Source organism: Carassius carassius, chromosome 1 (assembly GCF_963082965.1).
Source record: "Carassius carassius chromosome 1, fCarCar2.1, whole genome shotgun sequence".
Taxonomy (NCBI): domain Eukaryota; kingdom Metazoa; phylum Chordata; class Actinopteri; order Cypriniformes; family Cyprinidae; genus Carassius; species Carassius carassius.
In genome coordinates this window covers 33,951,022-33,978,515 of record NC_081755.1, presented here as the reverse complement: position 1 = coordinate 33,978,515, position 27,494 = coordinate 33,951,022, and the positions used below count along the sequence as shown (strand labels likewise).

At 42.4% G+C, this 27,494-nt stretch overlaps 1 protein-coding gene and 1 long non-coding RNA gene across 5 annotated transcripts in view; both read left to right on the top strand.

Annotated features, from left to right (window-relative positions):
* Window positions 1–27,494, top strand: part of LOC132146955 (immunoglobulin gamma-1 heavy chain-like) — a 364,816-nt gene that overhangs the window by 124,941 nt on the left and 212,381 nt on the right. The window lies entirely within an intron of this gene.
* On the top strand, window positions 1,826–27,286 carry LOC132147366 (uncharacterized). The gene is made up of 3 exons (XR_009434911.1): window positions 1,826–1,932; window positions 2,033–2,088; window positions 26,949–27,286. It is a non-coding gene; the product is annotated as an uncharacterized LOC132147366 (long non-coding RNA).

The following is a 27,494-nucleotide window of genomic DNA, read 5'->3' as shown; positions in this document are numbered from 1 at the left end:
AATAAAGATAAATCTAATGTAATCTAAAGGTGTCTTGACCTCTCCCTTATCAATATTCACTGTGAAGGCTACTGACTGAATATGTATCATTACGAAGTTCTAAACCATAAGTAATAAAACCACATGACATTTCTGTCAAAGTATGTCTACTTGAAGTGTCTACTGTGTGTTTTGATAATAAATATTCAATCATTTCATTAATAAATATTTATTTATTGAAACACAAAAACAATTAAAAAAAAGTAATACTTTTTTTTTAAAATCCTGATCCCCTCTCTAGCTACATCTGCCGTGGGGAGGAAAATAGAGAGGCCATGGGGTGGATGGCTAGGGTGATACATGAATGGCACGGAGGGGAGAAAGAAGGGTGGGGGAGAAAGAAGGGTGGGGGAGAAAGAAGGGTGGGGGGAGAAAGAAGGGTGGGGGAGAAAGAAGGGTGGGGGGAGAAAGAGCAGTGACTATTGAACAGTGTTATGTCTACCAATGTGAACATGTATTAAACTAAAGACAAAAGGCACATACACAACCCCAAAACAATTTAACAATCTTCAACTGTTTCAAGTTAAAAACATGCTGAGAGGTTTAATCCAGCATCACCCCTACTGGATTAAGACTCTCAAGCCTTCAGCTAAATTATTTAAAAAAATATCATTACTCCTAGGTGATAAATGAACTTCGTCCCTTAGAAACAGTTGAGGCTTGTTAAATACAATTTGAGGGTGATGCACATACCCCCCTGCATTCCCAAGACAAAGGTAGCCATGACACTGTTCACCCATTTACGGGACTTGTCAATTTTCCCCGGAAGTCTCGATCTCTACCGACGTCTCTGGGTGATGTCAGACAGCACAATGGTCATCTGAGGGAAACGCCGATAGAGATGTTGCAGATCCTGTTTCATCGCTGCGACGAGATCGATGCTCTTCCTGCATCCCAAGTCGTTCCCGCCGCAGTGAATCAGCAGGACATCCAGGGCTGATCTTCCTCTGAGGGACCGGTAGAAGAAAGGTAGGAGTCCGTGCAATCGAAGTCCACCCCAGCCAAACCAGTAAACCTTGGCCGGTAGGCCAAGATTGGCCAAGATGGTCTCTCTGGCCCTCTCTTCCCCACGACGAATGTAGCTACTCCCGATGATCCAAATCACTGGACCTGTTAATAGCATACAGCAATTACAATCAAAACACCATTTTGACAGTATGAGTAAACAGATTTTAACACACAAGTAACTTGTCTCTGGCCATTGATTTATTTATATCCGAACAAAACAGAAAAAAGTCTATGCAAATATACAATTAAACACAAATTAATTGCTCTTATCTGTTCATTGAAATAATAATAACAATATAGGTATTACACAAGGTTAATTTATTATTTTATTCTCTCTTACAGTGTTGCTTTCCATATTTTATACTATATATTCTAAATGATACTATATTAATATGGCTTACCTTTGTTGGTAGCATAGTTAGCCATGGTTTTAGTTTTTTTCTTTCTTCTTTTTCTGGTGTTAGCAGAAGAAAAGTTTGTATTTTTACCTATGAGGAAAGAAAAATGAAATGGGCAACCATTAGTTATAGATGTTATTGGTGACATTCGTTATTGTCCATTTATTATCTATATGTTATTTAACAGGCCAAAGCATACGCTTTTGTCCAAGCGATTTTCTGAATAACTTTTTTATATGACTGATTCGTCCATTTCTCTTGCGATGTAGATGTGTAGATAACAGTTAACACCATTTTGTGGTTATATTCGGCGCCCATTAACGTTATACAACATCATGTGCATCAAAACTTTGTGCGCGCTGAACTTTGGAGTAGCGTCCATTCAGATTCAAACACTGGAGCGGAGGGAGTTGCCATGGAAATGGGGCGATCGACAACACTGTCAAGCTGCACGCTCCGTGTCTCGCAGCTGTTTTCACTGCTTTCGGTAAATTTAGTAAATTAAAATTGCACAAATATCATATGCCACTGTTCCTGACATCTCTCTTGCTTGTATTTGACCCGCATTTGTTGAATTTACTTCATAGAAATGGTTTAGTGTTTTCGAACAAGTCCGTGAGCATTTTAACCATTATCAGAGGAGGTAACGAATGCTAACTCCATAGACTGAGCTTTTATGAAGAGTTTGGGATTTTAATAACACATTTATGTGTAGATGAGAGGCATTGACAGTTCTGTAAAAGATTTGCTGGTCATTTTTCAATGGATGATTGAAAATAGGCTTTTTTATTTAACCTAAATATACACTAACATTAATCAGTGACGTCATTACACAGCGTCACAGTTCAAACGCATATTTCACACCGTGACGTAGGCAAACTGGAAGTAGGGTAAGTTATTTTCCGGTGAAAGCGCTAGCGTTCATTCGCTTGCCGAAAAATGGCGGAGACCAAAAGTAATCAGAGGTGTAGTGTGCCTTTGTGTTCTTCAAATAAAAAAACAGCCTTATTTATAATTTCATAGTTTTCATTTCATAGTCATTTCGTAGTTTTCCCACCGACTAAAATTTTAAAAAAGCGTTGAAATTGGGCTATACGGAGAGAGGAGGGGGCGACCTTTAATGTGAGGAAAGGTAGGACGTTAGTGTGTGCTAAGTTGTCATTAGGATATGTCCCCAAAACCTCTAAGCCTCTCATCAAAAAACCATAACTTGACCCCAAAGAACTAGTTAATTATAGACCAATCTCGAATCTCCCTTTTCTGTCCAAGATACTAGAAAAGGTGGTATCCTCCAATTATATTCCTTCTTAGAGAAAAATGGTATATGTGAGGATTTCCAGTCAGGATTTAGACCGTATCATAGTACTGAGACTGCTCTCCTTAGAGTTACAAATGATCTGCTCTTATCATCTGATCGTGGGTGTATCTCTCTATTAGTTTTATTGGATCTTAGTGCTGCGTTTGACACAATTGACCACAACATTCTTTTGCATAGACTTGAACACTTTGTTGGCATCAGTGGAAGTGCATTAGCATGGTTTAAATCGTACTTATATGACCGCCATCAGTTCATAGCAGTGAATGAAGATGTATCCTATCGATCACAAGTGCAGTATGGAGTGCCTCAAGGCTCAGTACTAGGGCCGCTACTCTTCACGCTTTATATGTTACCCTTGGGAGATATCATCAAGAAACATGGTGTTAGCTTTCACTGTTATGCTGATGATACTCAGCTCTATATTTCTTCGCAGCCCGGTGAAACACACCAATTTGAAAAACTAATGGATTGCATAGTCGATATAAAAAAACTGGATGACGAGTAATTTCTTACTGCTAAATTCTGAAAAAACAGAGGTGTTAATTATAGGACCTAAAAACTCTGCTTGTAATAACCTAGAACACTGTCTAAGACTTGATGGTTGCTCTGTCAATTCTTCGTCATCAGTTAGGAACCTAGGTGTGCTATTTGATAGCAATCTTTCCATAGAAAGCCACGTTTCTAGCATTTGTAAAACTGCATTTTTCCATCTCAAAAATATACCTAAATTACGGCCTATGCTCTCAATGTCAAATGCAGAAATGTTAATCAATGCATTTATGACCTCAAGGTTAGATTATTGTAATGCTTTATTGGGTGGTTGTTCTGCACGCTTAGTAAACAAACTACAGCTAGTCCAAAATGCAGCAGCAAGAGTTCTTACTAGAACCAGGAAGTATGACCATATTAGCCCGGTCCTGTCAACACTGCACTGGCTCCCTATCAAGCATCGTATAGATTTTAAAATATTGCTTATTACTTATAAAGCCCTGAATGGTTTAGCACCTCAGTATTTGAATGAGCTCCTTTTACATTATAATCCTCTACGTCCACTACGTTCTCAAAACTCAGGCAATTTGATAATACCTAGAATATCAAAATCAACTGCGGGCTGCAGATTCTTTTCCTATTTGGCGCCTAAACTCTGGAATAACCTACCTAACATTGTTCGGGAGGCAGACACACTCTTGCAGTTTAAATCTAGATTAAAGACCCATCTGTTTAACCTGGCATACACATAACATACTAATATGCTTTTATTATCCAAATCCGTTAAAGGATTTTTAGGCTGCATTAATTAGATAAACCGGAACCGGAAACACTTCCCATAACACCCTATGTACTTGCTACATCATTAGAAGAATGGCATCTACGCTAATATTTGTCTGTTTCTCTCTTGTTCCGAGGTCACCGTGGCCACCAGATCCAGTCTGTGTCCAGATCAGAGGGTCACTGCAGTCACCCGGATCCAGTACGTATCCAGACCAAATGGTGGATCAGCACCTAGAAAGGACCTCTACATCCCAGAAAGACAGCGGAGACCAGGACAACTAGAGCCCCAGATACAGATCCATTGTAAAGACCTTGTCTCAGAGGAGCACCAGGACAAGACCACAGGAAACAGATGATTCTTCTGCACAATCTGACTTTGCTGCAGCCTGGAATTGAACTACTGGTTTCGTCTGGTCAGAGGAGAACTGAACTGCCCCCCAACTGAGCCTGGTTTCTCCCAAGGTTTTTTTCTCCATTATGTCACCGATGGAGTTTCGGTTCCTTGCCGCTGTCGCCTCTGGCTTGCTTAGTTGGGGAAACTTCACCTACAGCGATATCGTTGACTTGATTGCAAATAAATGCACAGACACTATTTAACTGAACAGAGATGACATAACTCAATCCAATGATGAACTGCCTTTAACTATCATTTTTGCATTATTGACACTGTTTTCCTAATGAATGTTGTTCAGTTGCTTTGATGCAATGTATTTTGTTTAAAGCGCTATATAAATAAAGGTGACTTGACTTGACTAAGCACTACACAGAGGTCCGTGTCAAACCGGAGTCCGGTCGTAAAGATCTCGCACCACGAGCTGTACCTTTCAGATTTACGTGGAAAAGTTGTAGAGACGTTAAATCACGCCATCAAAACGGGATGTTTGTGGTGCAGAGCAGTAAATGTCGAGATGGTGCAGGAGCACGATTACAACAGCCGTCCTGTCCCAGGTGAGTGTAATGTTAACTAAAACAATAACTTATATTAAAAGTTTATCGGCAACTATAGACATTAATAAAATATAGTATGTTTTATTTGTATTGTTAAATGTAACGTTATACATTTAACGTAGAACATGGTAGCAGTTATGCTAACAGTCGAGCAGGTTAGTGAAGCGGTGTTTTTATACTTTTGCCATCACCCTTTTATACTACTCTCTTTCTGGCTTAAGTCACACAAAATTAACAGACAATTCAAGTTATCAATAAAATCCACAACAATGTAGGAAATTCGAACAATTGAGCAAACACCTGTTGTATTTCTAATGGTTTGTAGGTTATTTAACTTTGAATTGATGTTCTAAGTAACTGGTATACTGTATTATTGCATAAATGTGATAGTAACTTAACAAAATAATGAGTTGTTTATTATTAAAGTTTTATGTTTAACACAAAATAATACATGTATTGTTGTTTGCTTTACTTTAATTAGGTGCTCTTGCTGAGGCATGGGGGAAAAAAGAGCTGGAAAAAACACCTGCTAGTGACATCAGTATGGGCTGAAATATGTGCCACCAGAAACTGAATTTGAATTGCTAAACTTGAATAATTGCATTGAATAACTGAATTTGAATAACATAATTTGAAAGTGTATTGTTTAATTTGAATCATTGCATTGAAAAACTGAATCTGAATTGTATAATTTGAAATTGTAAATCTGAATTGTAGTCGAATAAAATTTGTCCAATAAAATTTGATCCTCACTTAAAATAAAACTCTCTATATATCTTCACATTCACTTCTCACAATTCAGATTCAGTTCTCAAATTCAATTTCAAGTTACTGAGACAGACATCCGGGTAGTTGGAGGATGAAGGAAGAGCAATCGAGCACAGATCGATAGATAGCGTTCATTGGCGCACAGGAGCCAATCAGCACCTACGTTTTGAAGCATAGTACGTACCCACCATGAAACAAGGAAGAAGTGCTTGCCTTGCCGACTGACTTGACCACCATGGATCCGGTGTGATAAGAATTTTTATTTTTATATATGAAAGACAAGAAAAGGAAAGTGCTAGTATTAGTTGGTTAAGTGCTGGCGAAAAATATGAGTCTTTAGATGTTTCTTGAAAATGAGTAAAGACACAGCTGTACGAATAGAGATCAGGAGGTCATTCCACCAGCTGGACACACTCCAGGAAAAGGTCAGTGAGAGTGATTTAGAACTTTTTTTGGATGGCACCACGAGGTGTCGTTCACTTGCAAAGCGCAAACTTCTGGGCACATAAGATTGAACCAGTGAGTTTAGGTATGTTGGTGCCGTGCCAGTGGTCGTAATAAGAATTATGTTGTTATATATGGTTTTGCTTACAGGCAGTTAATGTACTGTAATTACTGATTATCTATTATTTAAGAAACTATTGTTTTCAAAGAAAATCATACAGTAATTATCACACTATTTAAATTATGATGACAGAAATTACAATTGTAATTGACTTTAACTGATATAACACAGTACATACAATAGTACATTATAATAATAATTCTACTGATTTTTTTTTTTACATATAAATGTTCAAGCAATATGCACACTATCAATGTAAGCCATATATACATTTTTCGAAATACATAACATTTCAAAGAATCTTTACAGAAAATACTGTTGTGTCTATATGGTCAAAAGCACCCTCACTATTTTAATAGTTGGTGCTAAATGCTTCAGTCTTCATACATACAGCAAGCAAGCAATAGGCAACAGTGGTTAATAAAGAAAAATCTGCAAGATGTTGATAATGGAGTAAAAAACCTTTGGAGAAACCAGACTAACCAAAAACACTGGGGACCAGTTCTCCTCTGTATATTCAGTCTGAACATTTGGTACAATGTCAATAGTAGTTAACAGTGTTTGTAAAAGACTCTTGTGCTTTTTGATGAACAGCATTCATAGGAACTGACAAATGGCTTGGATACAAAGGACCTGGTACTGGTGGCCAAAAACCAGGATAAACTGGGCCAAACAATGGTGGATTCATAGCCCAAGGAGGGATTGGTGGCTGCACTGCAGGTCTAGATGCATGAGACTGTCCTGATAACTGATGATATGTATCAACCCAAGGGTTTAGAGCATACAAATCAGGGGCCATGAACTGACTTGCCTGATGCTGTGAACTTCCCATCAAAGTAGACAAATGAGGAGCATAAGGGCTCCGATCTGTAAGTAATTGCCTTGACACTGGATGGCTAACAACATTCACATCAGTAGGGACTTGATTTACGTGTGAAACATTCAAATCAGGAGTCAAATGGGATTGAGGAGTTAACACCATAGAAGAAGGTGGAGGAAGAGAGGACGCTCTACTCATACATGGCGGTGACTTTAACTCGGAACCAACTTTCCCATGCTGTTGTTCCTGTACATGAACTCGAAGTTCTTGAGCTAATGCTGCAGCTGAATCAGTCACCGTACAAGGGACGAGAGAATCCTTATCAGGTACGGGCGGTGCAGATAAATTTTCGCTACCTTCTTCAGATTAACAAGAACTTCCTGAAGAACACATCCGATTCACTTTGGAATTTATCTGCTTCACACTTCGGCATAATTCCATTATGAACTCCTTTAACTGCTTAATTTCCAGTAAGACAGGGTCACAAGGTTCAGAATGACTCTCTCTGGCATATTCAATACTGCTTTGGACTGGGGCTGAGGAAACTGACTGACTGGCTCGAGGAGGCTTCGAGGGCAGTAAGGTAGTCTCATAGTCCTCAAGATAGACTGGAGGCTTGGTCTGTCTTGAAGACTCTCGCCGAGGTGGTACATGGCATTGGTTAGTATGTTGCTCTTGGTCCATTGGAATGCTCATCTCCAGCTCGAAGGACCATGTAAAAGACTCTTAGGATACTGCTTATTCGTAGGGGGAGAATCATAATGGGATGTCAGTTAAAACACCTTGAAACAAAATCCATTTGCACGTTTATTTCACCAATGCCAGTACATCATTCTTTCCACAGGTGTGTCAGACTGGTTTCTGAACTTAAACAAGATAAACAAATAAAGATAAACAATCAAAGGAATAACAAACAAATCCAAACCATACAAAACAAACAATAAACTTACATCTGTACACAGCCACAACACCATATGAAAGAATCCAGAGCAGTCAACAAGGAGTGAACTGATTGCTGCTCTAAAGCAACCCTTTTTAAAGGCCCTTAATTGGAGTCAGAATAGGGTGCAGCTGTCAACAATGGGTGGAGCTACAATTACTATGTCATGGGTTTTTCAACAAAGCTGCCCCCAAATATGACATCATATTTTCAATTCTAGAAAATCACAATGACATAATACTCAATACTAATCCTTAATAAAGGGTAAAGGAATAAGCTAACAGGACGAACATAAGATTTCCCTTTGATTTCTATCTCAGCCACTCTAACACGGCCGTCCTTGCCCAAGAAAGTCTTTAATACTTTACCAATGGGCCATAAAGCACGGGGAAGTCGAGGGTCCAAGATCATGACTACATCAGAATCTTTCAGGTTACCTTGATCTTGCTGCCATTTCTGGAGAATTTGTAGATTTGGCAGATAATTCCTAATAAAACTGGTCCAAAATTGATCCGCCAGAACCTGGCTATGTCTCCGTCTTCTCTGAAATAAAGTATCTGCATAAATCACTTGGGGTAACGAAGCATCCCGCTGCCCCATTAGAAGCAAATTAGGAGTAACAGGATCCAAATCATCAGCACTAGAAGAAACATATCCTAAAGGTTTGGAATTCAATATTTCTTCAACCTCCACCAATACAGTTGTTAGAACCTCCTCAGTAACTACTTGACTCCCTAAAACAGATGGAAGTGCACCCTTGATGGATCGGATTTCCCTCTCCCACGTTCCTCCAAAATGTGGAGCATAAGGAGGATTATAGGTGAATTTAATCTGATGATTAGACAGCTTTTCTTGCAAGACTGGGCTTAATTGGTCAAAGGCACTTTTCAGTTCACTTTCACCCCCATGAAAATTAGTTCCTTGATCACAAATCACTTCATAAGGTTGTCCTCTTCTAGCTACAAAACGGCGGAGTGCCATTAAAAAACTATCAGTGTCAATACTAGTCAGCAGTTCTAAATGAACACATCTAGTGGTCTGACATTTGAAAAGTAATCCCCATCGCTTCTCAGTCTTACGACCAGACTTGATCACAAATGGCCCAAAACAGTCCATTCCTGAGGACCAGAAGGGAGGTTTGAACAGATTGAGCTTAGATGGAGGAAGATCAGCCATCCTAGGAACTATTGGTTTTCCTTTCCATTTGACACACTCCAGACACTTTCTTTGATATTTCTTCACAGCTTGTCTACCTTTTAAAATCCAGTAGTAGCGCCTAAGATGAGCATAAACTCTATCTACTCAAGGATGACCCAATTTGGCATCTACAGCTGCAATCAAAAGTTGAACGATAGAGATTCTTGAATCAAGAATAATTGGATGAATGGTATCAAAAGCAAGTTCTTGACTATGTCGAAGTCGCCCTCCTACTCTAATAACTTCAGCAATGGTATCGAACTCAGGTGCAAGATTGTAAAATCTACTACTAGATGGAACACTTTTTCCAATTCGCAATGCACCATACTTCTCTGCAAAGTCTTTCCTCTGAGCCTGTCGCAACAGGAGAAGTTCAATCTGAGCCTTGTCCAGCAAAGAGTTAACTGCCACAGCTTCAACAATTGGCCTCGAGTCCAATGATTAGGTTTGGTTAGATCAGTCAGATTCTTGGCCCTAGTGATATCATCAGCTGGATTGCTAGTGGTATTAACATAACGCCATTGATCAGGAGCAGAGTACTCTAAGATTTCAGTAATACGATTTGCAACAAATACTTTATAGCGGCAAGTCTCCGAACGAATCCAGTTGAGTAATGTCATCGAATCAGACCACAGTATTGTTTGTTGAATGAGCAGATCAAGTTCCCTCTGCAACAGATTTGCCAATTGAACCCCGGTGAGGGCAGCACACAATTCTAGACGAGGTATAGAAATTGACTTACGAGGTGCAACTGTGGATCGGGCCATCACAAAGGAGACTAGAACTTCACTCTCCTGATTGACAGTCCTTAAGTAGGCCACTGACCCATAAGCCAATTCTGAGGCGTCACAAAATACGTGCAACTCCCTCCTAAGGGAATTTCCATCAAGATCAACAGGACCATATGTTCTTGGTAGTTCAATAATAATAATAATAATAATTTATTACATTTATATAGCGCTTTTCTAGGCACTCAAAGCGCTTACATTTTCAGGGGGTATCTCCTCATCCACCACCAGTGTGCAGCATCCACCTTGATGATGCGACGGCAGCCATAGTGCGTCAGAACGCCCACCTCACACCAGCTTACTGGTGGAGAGGAGACAGAGTGATGAAGCCAATCAGTGGATATGGGGATTGTTAGGAGGCCATGATGGTCCGAGGCCAATGGGCGAATTTAGCCAGGATGCCGAGGTCACACCTCTACTCTTTTCGACAGACATCCTGGGATTTTTACTGACCACAGAGAGTCAGGACCTCGGTTTAACGTCTCATTCGAAGGACGGTGCTTGTTGACAGTATAGTGTCCCCTTCACTACACTGGGGCACTAGGACCCACACAGACCACAGGGTGAGCACCCCCTGCTGGCCTCACTAGCACCTCTTCCAGCAGCAACCTAGTTTTTTCAGGAGGTCTCCCATCCAGGTACTGACCAGGCTCAACCCTGCTTAGCTTCAGTGGGAAACCGGTCTTCGGCTCCAGGGTGATATGGCTGCCGACACAATGGATGTGATAGCAGGAAGTTCACTCTCCCATGCTACCCAGGCCTTCTTAATACCTTCAGGTAGTGCAGGATCATCCCATTGTCTTCCATTACTCCACATTTGTTGAAGCAGGACTTTGGCTCTAGTGGTAAAAGGTAGAAGGAACCCTATAGGGTCATATTGACTTGCAAGGACCCTATAAACATTGCGCAAGGTAAGAGTATCTCTGGCACAGTGCCAAATTAATCCCAGCATGCCTTCACTAGCATCTGAACAGTCTTGACTTAACCAAAGTTCAGTGTGGGCGGACTTTGCGTAGCTGGGCAGATCCTCCACCACCTCTGAAACATTACTTGCCCACTGTCGAATTTCAAAGCCTCCATCTCTCAAATGGGTCCGTAACTTCCCAACAAACTCCTTTGCTGTCGGGATGTCCATAACACTTTGTAGACCGTTATCAACATAAAAAGCCTTGGTGATAGACGCCTTAACATCTTCACAATCCTCTGGTAGAGCTCTTACATGCTTTTGCAAAGCATAAACCGCACAGCAAGGGCTACAGGTACTTCCAAATGGCAAAACTTGCCATTCATAAACACCAGCTGGCTTATCCCATCTCATGCTTCGCCACAGAAAACGCAGAAGAGATTTATCAGAAGGCAACAGACAAACTTGATAAAAAACATGGATTTAATATCACCACTAATGGCCACAGGAAGTTCCCTAAAATGAAGGAGTACACCTACAACCCGAATTCCGGAAAAGTTGGGACGTTTTTTAAATTTGAATAAAATGAAAACTAAAAGACTTTCAAATCACATGAGCCAATATTTTATTCACAATAGAACATAGATAACATAGCAAATGTTTAAACTGAGAAAGTTTACAATTTTATGCACAAAATGAGCTCATTTCAATTTTGATTTCTACAGGTCTCAAAATAGTTGGGACGGGGCATGTTTACCATGGTGTAGCATCTCCTTTTCTTTTCAAAACAGTTTGAAGACGTCTGGGCATTGAGGCTATGAGTTGCTGTAGTTTTGCTGTTGGAATTTGGTCCCATTCTTGCCTTATATAGATTTCCAGCTGCTGAAGAGTTTGTGGTCGTCTTTGACATATTTTTCGTTTAATGATGCGCCAAATGTTCTCTATAGGTGAAAGATCTGGACTGCAGGCAGGCCAGGTTAGCACCCGGACTCTTCTACGACGAAGCCATGCTGTTGTTATAGCTGCAGTATGTGGTTTTGCATTGTCCTGCTGAAATAAACAAGGCCTTCCCTGAAATAGATGTTGTTTGGAGGGAAGCATATGTTGCTCTAAAACCTTTATATACCTTTCAGCATTCACAGAGCCTTCCAAAACATGCAAGCTGCCCATACCGTATGCACTTATGCACCCCCATACCATCAGAGATGCTGGCTTTTGAACTGAACGCTGATAACATGCTGGAAGGTCTCCCTCCTCTTTAGCCCAGAGGACACGGCATCCGTGATTTCCAACAAGAATGTCAAATTTGGACCCATCTGACCATAAAACACTATTCCACTTTGAAATAGTCCATTTTAAATGAGCCTTGGCCCACAGGACACGACGGCGCTTCTGGACCATGTTCACATATGGCTTCCTTTTTGCATGATAGAGCTTTAGTTGGCATCTGCTGATGGCACGGCGGATTGTGTTTATCGACAGTGGTTTCTGAAAGTATTCCTGGGCCCATTTAGTAATATCATTGACACAATCATGCCGATGAGGGATGCAGTGTCGTCTGAGAGCCCGAAGACCACGGGCATCCAATAAAGGTCTCCGGCCTTGTCCCTTACGCACAGAGATTTCTCCAGTTTCTCTGAATCTTTTGATGATGTTATGCACTGTAGATGATGAGATTTGACGTTGAGGAACATTGTTTTTAAAGTTTTCCACAATTTTTTTACGCAGTCTTTCACAGATTGGAGAGCCTCTGCCCATCTTTACTTCTGAGAGACTCTGCTTCTCTAAAACAAAGCTTTTATAGCTAATCATGTTACAGACCTGATATCAATTAACTTAATTAATCACTAGATTCTCTCCCAGCTGAATCTTTTCAAAACTGCTTGCTTTTTTAGCCATTTGTTGCCCCCGTGCCAACTTTTTTGAGACCTGTAGCAGGCATTCAATTTTAAATGAGCTAATTAAGTGGATAAAAGTGTAAAATTTCTCAGTTTAAACATTTGCTACGTTATCTATGTTCTATTGTGAATAAAATATTGGCTCATGTGATTTGAAATTCCTTTAGTTTTCATTTTATTAAAATTTAAAAAACGTCCCAACTTTTCCGGAATTCGGGTTGTAATAAGGATGACCCTAAGGTCGGACCAGGCAGTAGGTGAGCATTCAGTGATTCTCCTTTATACATATAGGAACAGTTTAACAATAATCGATTCTTTCCATTATGCTTTACGAGATGGTGAGGTACAAACCAGGACTCACTACTTTGAAAGGCTTCTTCATGACTCAACTTTCTCACATAACCAGAATCAACCAGTTTCTGAATCTCTCCTTCATAGATAAGGCCCTGCTCTGGATTTCGTGTCAGTTGGCGCTCTGTCCATCGGAGGGAGGACATAACTGCTACTTTAGGAGCATTGAACAAGGGTGATGCTTTGAGCGAAGTAGAGGAGTGGCATATTTAGAGACACCATTCACAGTCTCTCTTGTCGTCAACCGGTTAAGACAATCTAGGGCATATTGGTCTTGTTTGGACCGTATAATTGTTTTTTTTCACTCTTATAGGGGAACACGTCCACTTGCTAAAACCGCTCTACATCCTGTTGGAGTTGAGAGGTAATGGAAACTCCAGAAAGAAACAGACACTGGGTTTCAGTCTCATTTGATTGAGCTGACGATACTGAACCTTGAAGAGCCCATCCCAATCTGGTATGAACTGCGGCTGGTTCCCATGAGGGCTAAGATGAAACTTCTCCACTGGAGCTAGAAGATACGGATGATCAGCACCAATCAAAAGCATAGGCTGGACTTTATTAAATGTTTCCAGTGGAAGTCCCTTTAGATGGTTGAATCGTTTTAAAGGGCTAGAAATGGGATAGGATTGCTCAGGAAGGCCCAATCCCTGTGCAGTGAAAGCCCCTTGGATCTGATATTTCTTATGAGAATTTGCTGGAGAAATTGTAAAGCTTACACTGGCTCCTCACAGGACCTCTGTGTCTTGACGCACAGTTCTTAGCAACAATGATTCAGCTGTGCCCTTCAATCCAAGTTGCTGTGCTGCTAGAGGTAGAAGCATTGTCCTTTCAGAACCGTCATCTAAGATGGCATACGTCTCCATACATCTACTATTATGGCTCAGCAGGACTTTAACTACTTTCAGTACAACTCTTGGGGAACAGCTTGGGCGACTAAGCAAGAAAACACCAGAGTCTGGCTTCTTCTGATTCACCTCATGTAGAATTCCCAGGTGTTTACCTTTACATTTCGAACAGCCTTTCTTTAGGTCACACCGAGAGGCCTGATGAGCCCTACCACATCTCCAACAGCAATGATGCTCTTAAATCCATTTTCTCATATTCTCCAGATCAAGCAGGCTAAAAGCTTGGCATCTACTGAGGTGATGATCATCACTTTTACAGAATGGACATGGGAACCTCAGCAACTCCTTTCCCTCAAAACTGGAATTTTGGACGGGACTAAAAGAATCACTGATCTTTTCTACTGGAACACCACTTACTCCATGAAGAATAGTTGTAGTTGGTGGATACTGCCTTAGTTTCCTCCCCATCTGGTAATGGTCATTAGGTTTCAGCCGGACAACACCGACTTGTCCTACTATTGCTTGACAGTCTGCTTCCTCTTGCAGCCATAAAGAGAAATTCACCGAGTTATTGGGTTCTCCTGGTCGAGTGGCTCTACTATGCTGGGGGTAGTAAATTCTCCAGAGCCATCTTTAACATTATGAATTGTTTAGGATCCTCCTTATAAAGATATGGAAATGAAGGACCTTCAATTCGAGAAGATCTTGAAAGATAGCTTACTTGGGCTCTTGGATCATATCCTGTTTGAAAACTTGAAACAGGCTGTTGGACTGAAGACTGAGAAACACAAGGTATAGGATTATTCTCTTGTATCTCGTTACTTTGTTGTTGCACAATAGGTCTCACAAGAAGAGGTGAAGGTAAACTGGGCATAGCTAATGGTAGTGAAGACTGAACATCTTGATTCCCCTGCTGGACACAGTTGGTCATTGTGGCAGGGGAGGTGTGGTTTAGCGAGGTCTGCGACGGGAGAGAGAGTGAGGAGATCAGCGGTGGTAAGTGAGTTAAGTGAGAGACAAGTGACACCTGCTTCTCATTGCAGTGATTGGCGTGGGGAAGCAGTATTTAAGCCAGCTGGGAACCAGAGACAAAAGAGAGACCTGAGGACTCGTGGGAGGAAGCGACCGACAGAAAGCGAGAGCCTGAAAGTATCAATGTTATGATTTATGCGCATGTGGCGCGACTTTGTTTTCCGTTCTTTGATCAGCATAATAAAGTTCCCACGAGCCTCAGTACGCCGACTCTGGTCTCCTTCCTTCTCTGCCATACGAACTTTATCACACTGGTGCCCAAACCCGGGAAGGAAGGAGAACGACGCCGCCATGCAAACCCCGTCAGGATCATCGGGAACGCCGTTTGCGGAGCTCACTACATCTCTCGCGGGCCTGCATCAGGAACAACATCAAGCCCTGCTGGAGCTGCGAGCCGACCACGAACATCGGTTTCAGGCAATGATGCAGGTCCAGCGGGAGGACCGCGAGCTGTTCCGGAGCATGCTGGACCGGGAGGTTCGGACGAGGTCGGCCTCCCCCAGTTCCAGCCCTGCTGCCCACATGCCTCTTACGAAGATGGGGCCAACAGATGATCCGGAAGCGTTCCTCGATTTGTTTGAGAGGACGGCCGAGGCGTGTGGGTGGCCGGAGGACAGCTGGCCGGTCCGGATAATTCCGCTGCTGTCAGGGGAGGCCCAGAAGGCTGCTCAACAACTGCCCGTCCAGAACCTCCTGGTATATGCAGACTTAAAAAGAGCAGTGCTCCAAAGGGTCGGCCTCAGCCCCGAGCAGCACCGTCAACGCTTCCGGTCGCTAGAACTGACCGAAGCGGGCCGGCCCTTTGTCTTAGCCCAGCAGCTCCGGGACTCCTGCCGCAAATGGCTGTTGGCCGGAGGAAGCGACGCCGAGACCATTATCAACACCGTGGTGCTGGAGCAGTTCATCTCACGTCTCCCGAAGAGGACTGCTCAGTGGGTCCAGTGCCACCGGCCGGCGTCGCTGGATCTGGCCATCCAACTGGCGGAGGATCAGCTGGCGGCGTGTTCCGGGGTCGGCGAACCCCTTCCATCTGTCTCTCTCTCTCTCTCTTCCCCCCTCTCTCTCTCCTCTTTCTCCAAAGCCTGTCCCTTTACCCAGGTCTCGGTACACGGGGCCACCGAGGGCCGCACCCAGTTGGAGAGCAGGGACGGAGCCGGCCGCCATGTCACGGGGTCCGGCCAGGGGAATGGGGCCGCCGCACGGGGAGGGACTGGCTGAGCTACCAGCTGCTTCCCCACGTCAATCACCTGACCCACTTCCAACCACTAGGGTGGGGGGGAGGCCTGGGCCGGCCTGCTGGCGTTGCGGGGATCCGGCCCATTTCGTGGACCGGTGCCCGGTTATGAAGGTGGGGACGTGGGTCCGGATCCCGGACGACCCGCAGGCTGCCCCCGATCAAGCCGGGTTGTACCAAATACCCGTGAGTATTAAGGGGGGTACCTATCAGGCTTTGGTGGATTCAGGTTGTAACCAGACCTCCATCCATCAAAGCCTGATACAATCCGGGGCATTGGATACGGGGCGCGTGGTTAAGGGGAGGTGTGTGCACGGGGATATAGTGGAATACCCCATAAAAACCATAGGCATCAAATTTAGGGGACAAAAGCATTATGTGGAGGTGGCCGTTAGTCCGCGCCTCCGGCATCCACTAATCTTGGGTACCAATTAGCCAGCTTTTGAACAATTATTGGGGTGTTTAACAGTGGATGCCTCTGGGAAAAAGAGCGGCCCGGTTGGCGGGGCGTGCGCTCAGGTGGGAGAATCTGTACCCGGACCCAGTGGGGAAGCTTCAGGGGAACCGAGCGAGTTGGCGAGGCTAAACCTTTCCAGTCGCGATGACTTTCCCCTGGAGCAGTCCCAGGATGAGACCCTTAAACATGCATTCGAGCAGGTCCGTTCCATCGATGGGCAGGTCCTCCATCCTGACTGCGCGCTCTCTTATCCGTATTTTGCCGTTATTAAGGACCGGTTGTATCGAGTGACCCATGACGCTCAGACAAAGGAAGATACGGCCCAATTATTAGTACCTAAGAGCCGTCGGGAAATGCTTTTCCAGGCGGCACATTGCAATCCAATGGCGGGGCATTTAGGCATGACAGCCACGCTAAATCGTCTAATGACCCGATTTTTTTGGCCGGGCATTCATGAGAACGTCTGCAGATGGTGCGCGTCGTGTCGGGAATGTCAGTTGGTGAACCCACCGGCCACCCCAAAAGCGCCGTTGCGCCCCATACCTTTAGTGCAGGTCCCCTTCGAACGAATTGGTATGGACCTCATCGGGCCATTAGAACGATCCGCACGGGGACATCGTTTTGCGTTAGTCATAGTGGACTATGCAACACGATATCCCGAAGCAGTGGCGCTCCGCAATATCTCGGCGAAGAGTGTGGCGGACGCCCTGTTTCGTTTAATCTCCCGCGTGGGAATCCCAAAAGAGATTCTCATGGACCAAGGCACCGCGTTTATGTCACGCACGTTACGCAAATTATACGAATTATTGGGCATTAAAGCGGTACGGACCAGCGTCTATCACCCACAAACAGACGGACTGGTCGAACGATTTAATCGCACTTTGAAAACAATGATTCGTAAATTCGTACAAGAAGACGCGAAAAATTGGGATAGATGGCTAGAGCCCCTCTTATTTGCTGTGCGCGAGGTCCCCCAAGCCTCCACGGGGTTTTCCCCCTTCGAGCTTCTTTACGGATGCCAGCCCCGCGGGGTGCTGGACGTCCTGAAAGAAACTTGGGAGGACGGACATTCGGATAGCAAAAATGAAATTCAGTATGTCATGGACCTGAGAGCAAAACTCCATACACTGGGGCGGCTCTCAATGGAGAATTTGCTTCAGGCCCAGGGCAGACAAAGCCAGCTGTATAACAGGGGAACTAAGCTCCGAGAATTTGCACCGGGAGATAAAGTGCTCGTATTACTGCCAACCTCCAGCTCCAAATTATTATCAAAGTGGCAAGGACCCTTTGAGGTCACACAGCGAATAGGCGATCTCAATTATGAAGTAGTACGAACAGACAGAGGCGACTCCAGGCAAATTTACCACCTCAACCTCCTTAAAAAATGGAGCGAAGAGGAGTCAGTGTTGCTAGCGACGGCAGTGAGCGGAGAGGAGGATCTCGGGCCAGAGGCGATCATTAAAGAAAAATCCCTCGCCCTGGCCCCGGGAGGGGATCACCTCTCGCCCTCGCAGCTCACTGACATTGGACAGTTACAGTCCGAATTTGCAGACGTGTTTTCGCCTCTACCTGGTCGTACTAATCTGATTCAGCACCATATTGAGACAGAGCCGGGCGTGGTGGTTCGCAGCCGGCCATATAGACTACCTGAACACAAGAAAAAAGTGGTTCAGACAGAATTAGAGGCGATGCTGGGGTTAGGAGTAATCGAGGAGTCCCACAGTGATTGGGCGAGCCCGATTGTTTTGGTCCCTAAAACGGACGGCTCGGTGCGATTTTGTGTGGACTATCGCAGGGTGAACGCAGTGTCAAAATTTGATGCTTATCCAATGCCACGGATTGACGAGTTGCTCGATCGGTTAGGTACGGCTCGCTTTTATTCGACATTGGACTTGACAAAAGGATATTGGCAGATCCCCTTATCTCCCATGTCTAGAGAAAAAACAGCCTTCACCACGCCGTTTGGTTTACACCAATTTGTGACGCTTCCGTTCGGCTTGTTCGGGGCCCCCGCTACGTTCCAGCGTCTCATGGATCGAGTGTTGCGCCTGCATGCTGCATATGCCGCCGCCTACCTGGATGATATTATCATTTATAGTGGCGACTGGCGGCGGCATATGGAGCATGTGAGGGCTGTCCTCGAGGCGCTGAGACGGGCGGGGCTAACGGCCAACCCGAAGAAGTGCGCGGTTGGGTGGGTGGAGGTAAGGTATCTGGGCTTCCACTTGGGTCACGGGCAAGTGCGTCCCCAAATAGACAAGACGGCAGCAATTGCGACTTGCCCCAGACCCAAGACCAAAAAGGAGGTGAGGCAGTTCCTGGGGCTGGCGGGATATTATAGGAGATTTATTCCTGGTTATTCGGACCTCACTAGCCCCCTGACTGACCTCACTAAAAAGGAGGTACCAGATACGGTCCAATGGACGGAGCGGTGCCAACAGGCCTTTACCCGAGTTAATGCTGCCCTGTGTGGTGGACCGCTCCTGCACTTTCCTAACTTCTCTCTCCCCTTTTTGTTGCAGACTGACGCATCGGACAGGGGGCTGGGCGCGGTCCTGTCCCAGGAGGTGGGGGGGGGGAGGATCGCCCGGTGCTGTACATTAGCCGGAAGCTCTCTAAGAGAGAGGCTAAGTACAGCACCATAGAAAAGGAGTGTTTGGCCATCAGGTGGGCGGTCCTCACCCTTCGTTACTACCTCCTGGGCCGGGAGTTCACCGTCTGCTCGGACCACGCGCCCCTCCAGTGGCTCCACCGCATGAAGGATACCAACGCGTGAATCACCCGTTGGTATCTAGCTTTACAGCCATTTAAGTTCAAGGTGATTCACAGGCCAGGGGCACAGATGGCTGTGGCCGACTTCCTCTCCAGGAATGGGGGGGGGGGGGGGGGCTGCAGGCCGGATGGCTCCCCGTGGGGGTATGTGGCTGGGGAGGTGTGGTTTAGCGAGGTCTGCGACGGGAGAGAGAGTGAGGAGATCAGCGGTGGTAAGTGAGTTAAGTGAGAGACAAGTGACACCTGCTTCTCATTGCAGTGATTGGCGTGGGGAAGCAGTATTTAAGCCAGCTGGGAACCAGAGAACAAAAGAGAGACCTGAGGACTCGTGGGAGGAAGCGACCGACAGAAAGCGAGAGCCTGAAAGTATCAATGTTATGATTTATGCGGATGTGGCATGACTTTGTTTTCCGTTCTTTGATCAGCATAATAAAGTTCCCACGAGCCACAGTACGCCGACTCTGGTCTCCTTCCTTCTCTGCCATACGAACTTTGTCATAGTCATATTTCCACTTTGAGCTGTAATGGGTACAGCTGGTGTAATCGTGCCAGAGGCCAGATATGAAGAAGAAACAGGTAATTGACTAATAGGAGGTTCAGATCTAACCACCGAATTATGCAAAGCCTGCTGTGAAAATGGTGGATACTGAGATGACATAAAACCCTGGGAATCTTGTGCTTCTTGATGAACAGCATTCTTAGGAACTGAAAAATGGCTTGGATACAAAGGACCTGGTACTGGTGGCCAAAAACCAGGATAAACTGGGCCAAACAATGGTGGATTCATAGCCCAAGGAGGGATTGGTGGCTGCACTGCAGGTCTAGATGCATGAGACTGTCCTGATAACTGATGATATGTATTAACCCAAGGGTTTAGAGCATACAAATCAGGGGCCATGAACTGACTTGCCGGATGCTGTGAACTTCCCTTCAAAGTAGACAAATGAGGAGCATAAGGGCTCCGATTTGAAGTAATTGCCTTGACACTGGATGGCTAACAACATTCACATCAGTAGGGACTTGATTTACGTGTGAAACATTCAAATCAGGAGCCAAATGGGATTGAGGAGTCAACACCATAGAAGAAGGTGGAGGAAGAGAGGACGCTCTACTCATACATGGCGGTGACTTTAACTCGGAACCAACTTTCCCATGATGTTGTTCATGTAAATGAACTCGAAGTTCTTGAGCTAATGCTGCAGCTGAATCAGTCACCGTACAAGGGACTAGAGAATCCTTATCAGGTAAGGGCAGTACAGATAAATTTTCACTACCTTCTTCAGATGACCAAGAACTTCCTGAAGAACACATCCGATTCACTTTGGAATTTATCTGCTTCACACTTTGGCCTAATTCCATTACGAACTCCTTTAACTGCTTCTTTTCCAGTAAGACAGGGTCACAAGGTTCAGAATGACTCTCTCTGGCATATTCAATACTGCTTTGGACTGGTTCTGAGGAAACTGACTGACTGGCTCGAGGAGGCTTAGAGGGCAGTAAGGTAGTCTCATAGTCCTCAAGATAGACTGGAGGTTTGGTCTGTCTTGAAGACTCTCGCCGAGGTGGTACATGGCATTGTTTAGTATGTTGCTCTTGGTCCATTGGAATGCTCATCTCCAGCTCGAAGGACCATGTCAAAGACTCTTAGAAAACTGCTTATTCGTAGGGGGAGCATCACAATGGGATGTCAGTTAAAACACCTTGAGACAACATCCATTTGAATGTTTATTTCACCAATGCCAGTACATCATTCTTTCCACAGGTGTATCAGACTGGTTTCTGAACTTAAACAATATAAACAAATAAAGATAAACAATCAAAGGAATTACAAACAAATCCAAACCATACAAAACAAACAATAAACTTACATCTGTACACAGCCACAACACCATATGAAAGAATCCAGAGCAGTCAACAAGGAGTGAACTGATTGCTGCTCTAAAGCAACCCTTTTTAAAGGCCCTTAATTGGAGTCAGAATAGGGTGCAGCTGTCAACAATGGGTGGAGTTACAATTACTATGTCATGGGTTTTTCAACAGTGTTACTGCATTGATTCAGCTGTAAGGTTAAAGGTTAATTGTGCCATGTACAGGCAGTAACATTGTTTTCTCTGTGGCCCAGGTGGAGTCATCCATTAAGGAATCTTTGCTGTTTTGCTGAAACTGGAAAAAGTTCATCCTATGTGAAGTCCATTGTGGAAGATTGGGGAATCATGAGTCTCAACGTAATTCAAGAGTGTCTCGGGACAGAGCTTCTGTGGTAAATAAAAATATAAAAATGTTTAGGAACTGTATTATAATAACAATAATTATTTGCTCTCTGCCGGTGTAATATACAGTACAGTATGCTGGAAGACTTTCTTGACATCATGCATAACGGGTTCAGATGACATCAGAAGCAGGAAAAATCTAAAATCATTGTTAACCGTAGAGCATCGGTTTACATATCTTTCAAAATCAAACTATGATTTATGTGTATGTTGTTATAAAAACAATTAAACAGACATAAATGTAATCTGTTCAACTCAGTCTATGTTGCATTCAAACATTGCTTTAAATTCTTTCACTTGCCTGTTGTTTCTCAGAAACTGTGGTGTATGTACGTGAATTATTCTTTCTCTACTGTATGTTAGTATTTGCATATTTGTGCCATTTACTTTTTTGTTGCTTCTGTAGGGTCATAGCTTACAGGTGATCCCTGGATTCTTTGACATGATATGAGGTACTTTTGTTTTGAAGTTGAAGGAATGAAGTCAGCTTTGCTGAAATGAAAAAACACAAGTATGAAATATAATGTAAAATTAAAATGTAAAAATGTGTACAATAAAGTTAAAAGGTGGACTTTTGAGAGAAAGTAATTTTGCTATGGTCAGGACTAACTGATCAATAATAATCATATGGGAACAGTGACAACCAAAAAAAAAAAACCTTTGTACTGTTGAAAATAAATGTATATCACACAGCACAGTCAGCCTTTATGGTAACAGCTCAGTCATTTAAAAAGTATTAAATCCAACTGGTCAATGCATTAATCCATTGGTGGGGAGACAGATGCTTGGAGGGATATATCTAACTAAAATGTGACAATATATTGACATTTTTTTATTGACTAAAAAAATATACTAAAGTTTGATGTTGGGCACTGGGCCCAACAGGACCATGGGAAGGTATTGCATCTGTGAGCAAATATGTTGAATTGACTACTTCTGAGTTGTCTCCCTGTCAAAACATAGTGAGACATACAAGCTTACTACTCTCTCTCTCCCTCTTAGTAAGCAGTACCCTGACAATGACAATCACGAGGAGTAGTTATCGGAAATAACCACGCTGAAGACATGACCAGTCTACTTGGCGGCAACAACATTTTCACCGGAGGAAGAGGCAAATGCTTAGAAATAATAAACGCCAAGCAAAGATGTTGTTACCAGAGCTAGTACATGACTACAAAAACGTGGGATAATAGCTACTGTGTCTGCAACATCTCGAGAAAGATGTAATTTCCCCCGTTTCTACAAAACGGCTACAACATTAAACTAATGATCGTTAGATCGTGAAAAAAAAAAAATTGTCATTACCATATTTGTCCCAGGCGGATCCATGGTGGTCAAGTCAGTCGGCAAGGCAAGCACTTCTTCCTTGTTTCATGGTGGGTACGTACTATGCTTCAAAACGTAGGTGCTGATTGGCTCCTGTGTGCCAATGAACGCTATCTATCGATCTGTGCTCGATTGCTCTTCCTTCATCCTCCAACTACCCGGATGTCTGTCTCAGTAACTTGAAATTGAATTTGAGAACTGAATCTGAATTGTGAGAAGTGAATGTGAAGATATATACTATAGAGAGTTTAATTTTAAGTGAGGATCAATTTTTATTGGACAAATTTTATTCGGCTACAATTCAGATTCAGTTTTTTAATAAATACAATTTCAAATTATACAATTCAGATTTAGTTTTTCAATGCAATGATTCAAATTAAACAATACACTTTCAAATTATGTTATTCAAATTCAGTTATTCAATGCAATTATTCAAGTTTAGCAATTCAAATTCAGTTTCTAGTGAATTCAGTTTTTGCTGAATTTAATGCTTAGGTTTTAGTGGAAAAATTAAAGTCATAGAATTAAAAAACAATCTAACTCTATACTTATGATCTGCAATATCGTTTCAGATTCTGAACACATCATAAAACACCAACTCCTCCTGACATATCTTTTCAGTTTGGGGTAGGTATGTTGCAACAATATGACATTAATAATAATAAAATGTAATTAATTGAAGCATGACTTATTGAGGTAACTGCTTTTTCTTGTAATAGAACACTATATAACTACATTCACTATAGAACAGGAACATCATTTGTTGGTAAATTTTTCTTGCCTATTTTCTTCCTAGCAAAAAATGAATGTATGTGCCAAAGTAGAATTCATCAATGTTAGCCGTGATCTTTGTGATCAGCTCATCATCGCTCCATACCCTCTCCACATGGAAGTCACCTCTTGTATTTGTCACAAGATCACACCAAGTTAACTAAGCCAGTAACCACCAGTTGCCCATGTAATGCCAATTGTGTTTCTTTCTCAGTTTTGCATGGCTCCCAACGAACTCAATGTGGGATGCCTCTCCGATTTCTTTCACATCAGGGCACTTAAACTCTACCAGGCCATAGGGAGGTTCTTCATTTGGGTCCACTACTTTGCCATCTGCACCAAGGTGTGGAGCATCAGCACCTCTGACTCAAGTTTCAATCCTCTACACATCGCTCTGTAGAGACCCCAGACAACAGATGTTTACTCACACTGTTTAATGCAAGATATAAATGCATTTAACCTGCTATTACAAATGCATAATGTTTTGATGTTCTAATCCCAAAATGTTGAATACTGATATTTGTAATGATTAAAAAAAAGAAAGTGCTTTAAGATGTGAAATTAAAAACACCGATATCTAGACAATCATGAATTGTAACATCACTTCCTTTAATGTTTTTACTATAAAGGTTATATGGAATTTGTTTAAATTTTGTTCAAATAAAAAAATAAAAATAAAAAAAAAAGTATTACGTTTATATGAAATGCTTATACAAAATAAATATGTAGTTAATTTTAAAGTATATCTAGTATTATTTTCTTTCATACATGGTCATATGAAAAATTTGCCTGGTAGATTTCTGCCATTTACTGGAAAACACATTTAAAATTACAATTTTAAACAAAAGCACTATATGAACATTTTCATGAGTGATTTTATTACACTAATATACAATCAGACATCCCAATTTCTGTTTTGGTAAAGTCATTAAGAGTCATGTCATTTAGATGAAGGGAACACTTTGTTTTTTTTAATTATTTTTTTATTTGGGGTCCTGAAATACCCTGAACACTGCGCAGAGGTTAAGATGACCATTGCTACATAAATAAAATAAAAACTGAAACTCATCCTATTTTGTTTTAATTCTCCCTTACTAAATTATACAGTTACTGATGCTATGGACTGTGGGATTACTAACAGGCTACATTGGAAACCATTTTGTGATAAAAAAATAAATAAAAATGAATTATTAAACTAAATCCTGTATGTATTTACCTCAAGCTGATGTGGTTCTTCACGCTTTCTTAACATATGAAGTGAAGTGACATTCAGCCAAGTATGGTGACCCATACTCAGAATTTGTGCTCTGCATTTAACCCATCCGAAGTGCACACACACAGAGCAGTGAACACACACACACTGTGAGCACACACCCAGAGCAGTGGGCAGCCATTTATGCTGCAGCGCCCAGGGAGCAGTTGGGGGTTCAATGCCTTGCTCAAGGGCACCTAAGTCGTGCTATTGAAGGTGGAGAGAGAACTGTACATGCACTCCCCCCACCCACAATTCCTGCCGGCCCGGGACTCGAACTCACAACCTTTCGATTGGGAGTCCGACTCTCTAACCATTAGGCCACGACTTCCCTAATTACGTATGACCATATGGCCCTAATTACCACTTTCCCTGCAATAATATTTGAGTCTGAAGTGTCCAAACACGCACACATAGTTAACAAGAAGTTAGATTTTATTAAACCGCTTTGAAAATAATCCATAAAAGTAAATTAATTCGAAAATCATTATCATGGCAACTGGCTCATTATAGATACAGACGGTTGGTCTGGGAACGCCCCCGGGAACGACCCGTCACGTGATGTGAATTTAGCCCGTGGGGAAAAACATTGCGTTGGCGCCAATTGAAATACACGGGGCAATCATGCCGAAGAGTTGTTGTGTCGTTTTCTGTACCTCCAATAAACTAACAAATTATGAAATGAAGTTCTACATCCTTCCTTATAAACATACAGAACCGGAAAGGATGACAAAATGGCTAATGGCAATAAGTTGTGAGGATGATCAAGGGAAGTTGTGGAAATGTGTGCAGTCTGCATTCATCACAGGCAGGCTACGTTAACATTGTGTTCATTATTAACGCTATCAAAACTGTGTAAGGTTGTTTCAGAAAGTGGAATGTATATATAATTAACCTTATCATTCTCCTTAAGCAAAACTATGTAACGTTAGCCTAGTGTCGAAGATAAACCCATTTACCCACTTAAAAAAGTGTGTGGACACGTAACAACTTAGTTTTGTGTGTGAACTTTTACACTTTCATTCATAAATTCACCCCGTCTATGTTTGCGAAACGATTGAATCGTGGAATCCAGTCAAAAATAGAACTTGCTGTATAAAGCAGAACGTCACGGAATTTGGCTATTTTTGAATGAATACATCTATATTAGGGCTGTAAAATGAATCAAATATCGATATGGACTTGTGTATATGAATATTAAAGTTAAAAGAGACGCGTCTCTGGGAATGAGCGCTCAATTTGTGCATTTTTGTCATTCAGATACACACACGATGTTCGCAGTGTTTTCCCCCACACCGACTCCGCCCTCGCCATGCCCCCAGCTATGACTAGATGCCGACTGTATGTATACATAACGTTACCTTGATAATCAAAAGTAAATTGTTCCCAAAATAATTTGTAGCCTTCGTCCAACTTGGATCTATTCACATCTCCCTGAAAATCATCAAAAAAACGAACAACATATGCAATTCTGAGTTTTGGCAGATATTTTAACAGTTGGGAAAAAACAAGCTGTCCGCAATCCATTATCGTAATGAGTAGCGATCGTAAGGGAGCGACCAGAAGAACCGCTACCCTACTACCTGTCTCGGTCGCCATCTTGTGAAATAGGCCTATGGTAAACAAATATTGATAAAAACTGTTCAGGATATTTATTAAATACATATTCTTTCTCTTTTCTACATTTCTAGTAGCTTGGTTCCTTGTGATAAAACTGTCATTGTATACTGAATATTGTTGGCTCTGTGACAGATTGCTTGTTATATTTCTAGATTCTTCTAGTGTTTGATGACCTTCTGCATCCCAGAGTCTGAGCAAACCTCCTGTCCAACAACATCTCCAAGGCACACTGATCCATATGACTAGCAGGTTTACCCCAAACATACACTAATGCTATTCTTACCAATTTCTGAAATAATATTACAATTTAAAATAGCAGTTTTCGGTGAAATTTAATTTATGTCTGTGATGTGCAGCTGTATTTTCAGCATCATTACTCCAGTCTTCAGTGTCACATGATCTTCAGAAATCATTGTAATATGATGATTTACTGCTCAAGAAACATTTCTGATTATTATCAATGTTGAAAACAGTTGTGCTGCACAATATATTAATGTATATATTATATATATATATATATATATAGAGAGAGAGAGAGAGAGAGAGAGAGAGAGAGAGAGAGAATTCTTTAATAAATAGAAATTTCTTCTTGACACTAACTTTTGATTAATTTAATGTGTCCTTGCTGAATAAAAATATGAATTTCTTTTTAAAAATTTAGTGTACATTACCATTTAGAAGTTTGGAGTCTATATAAC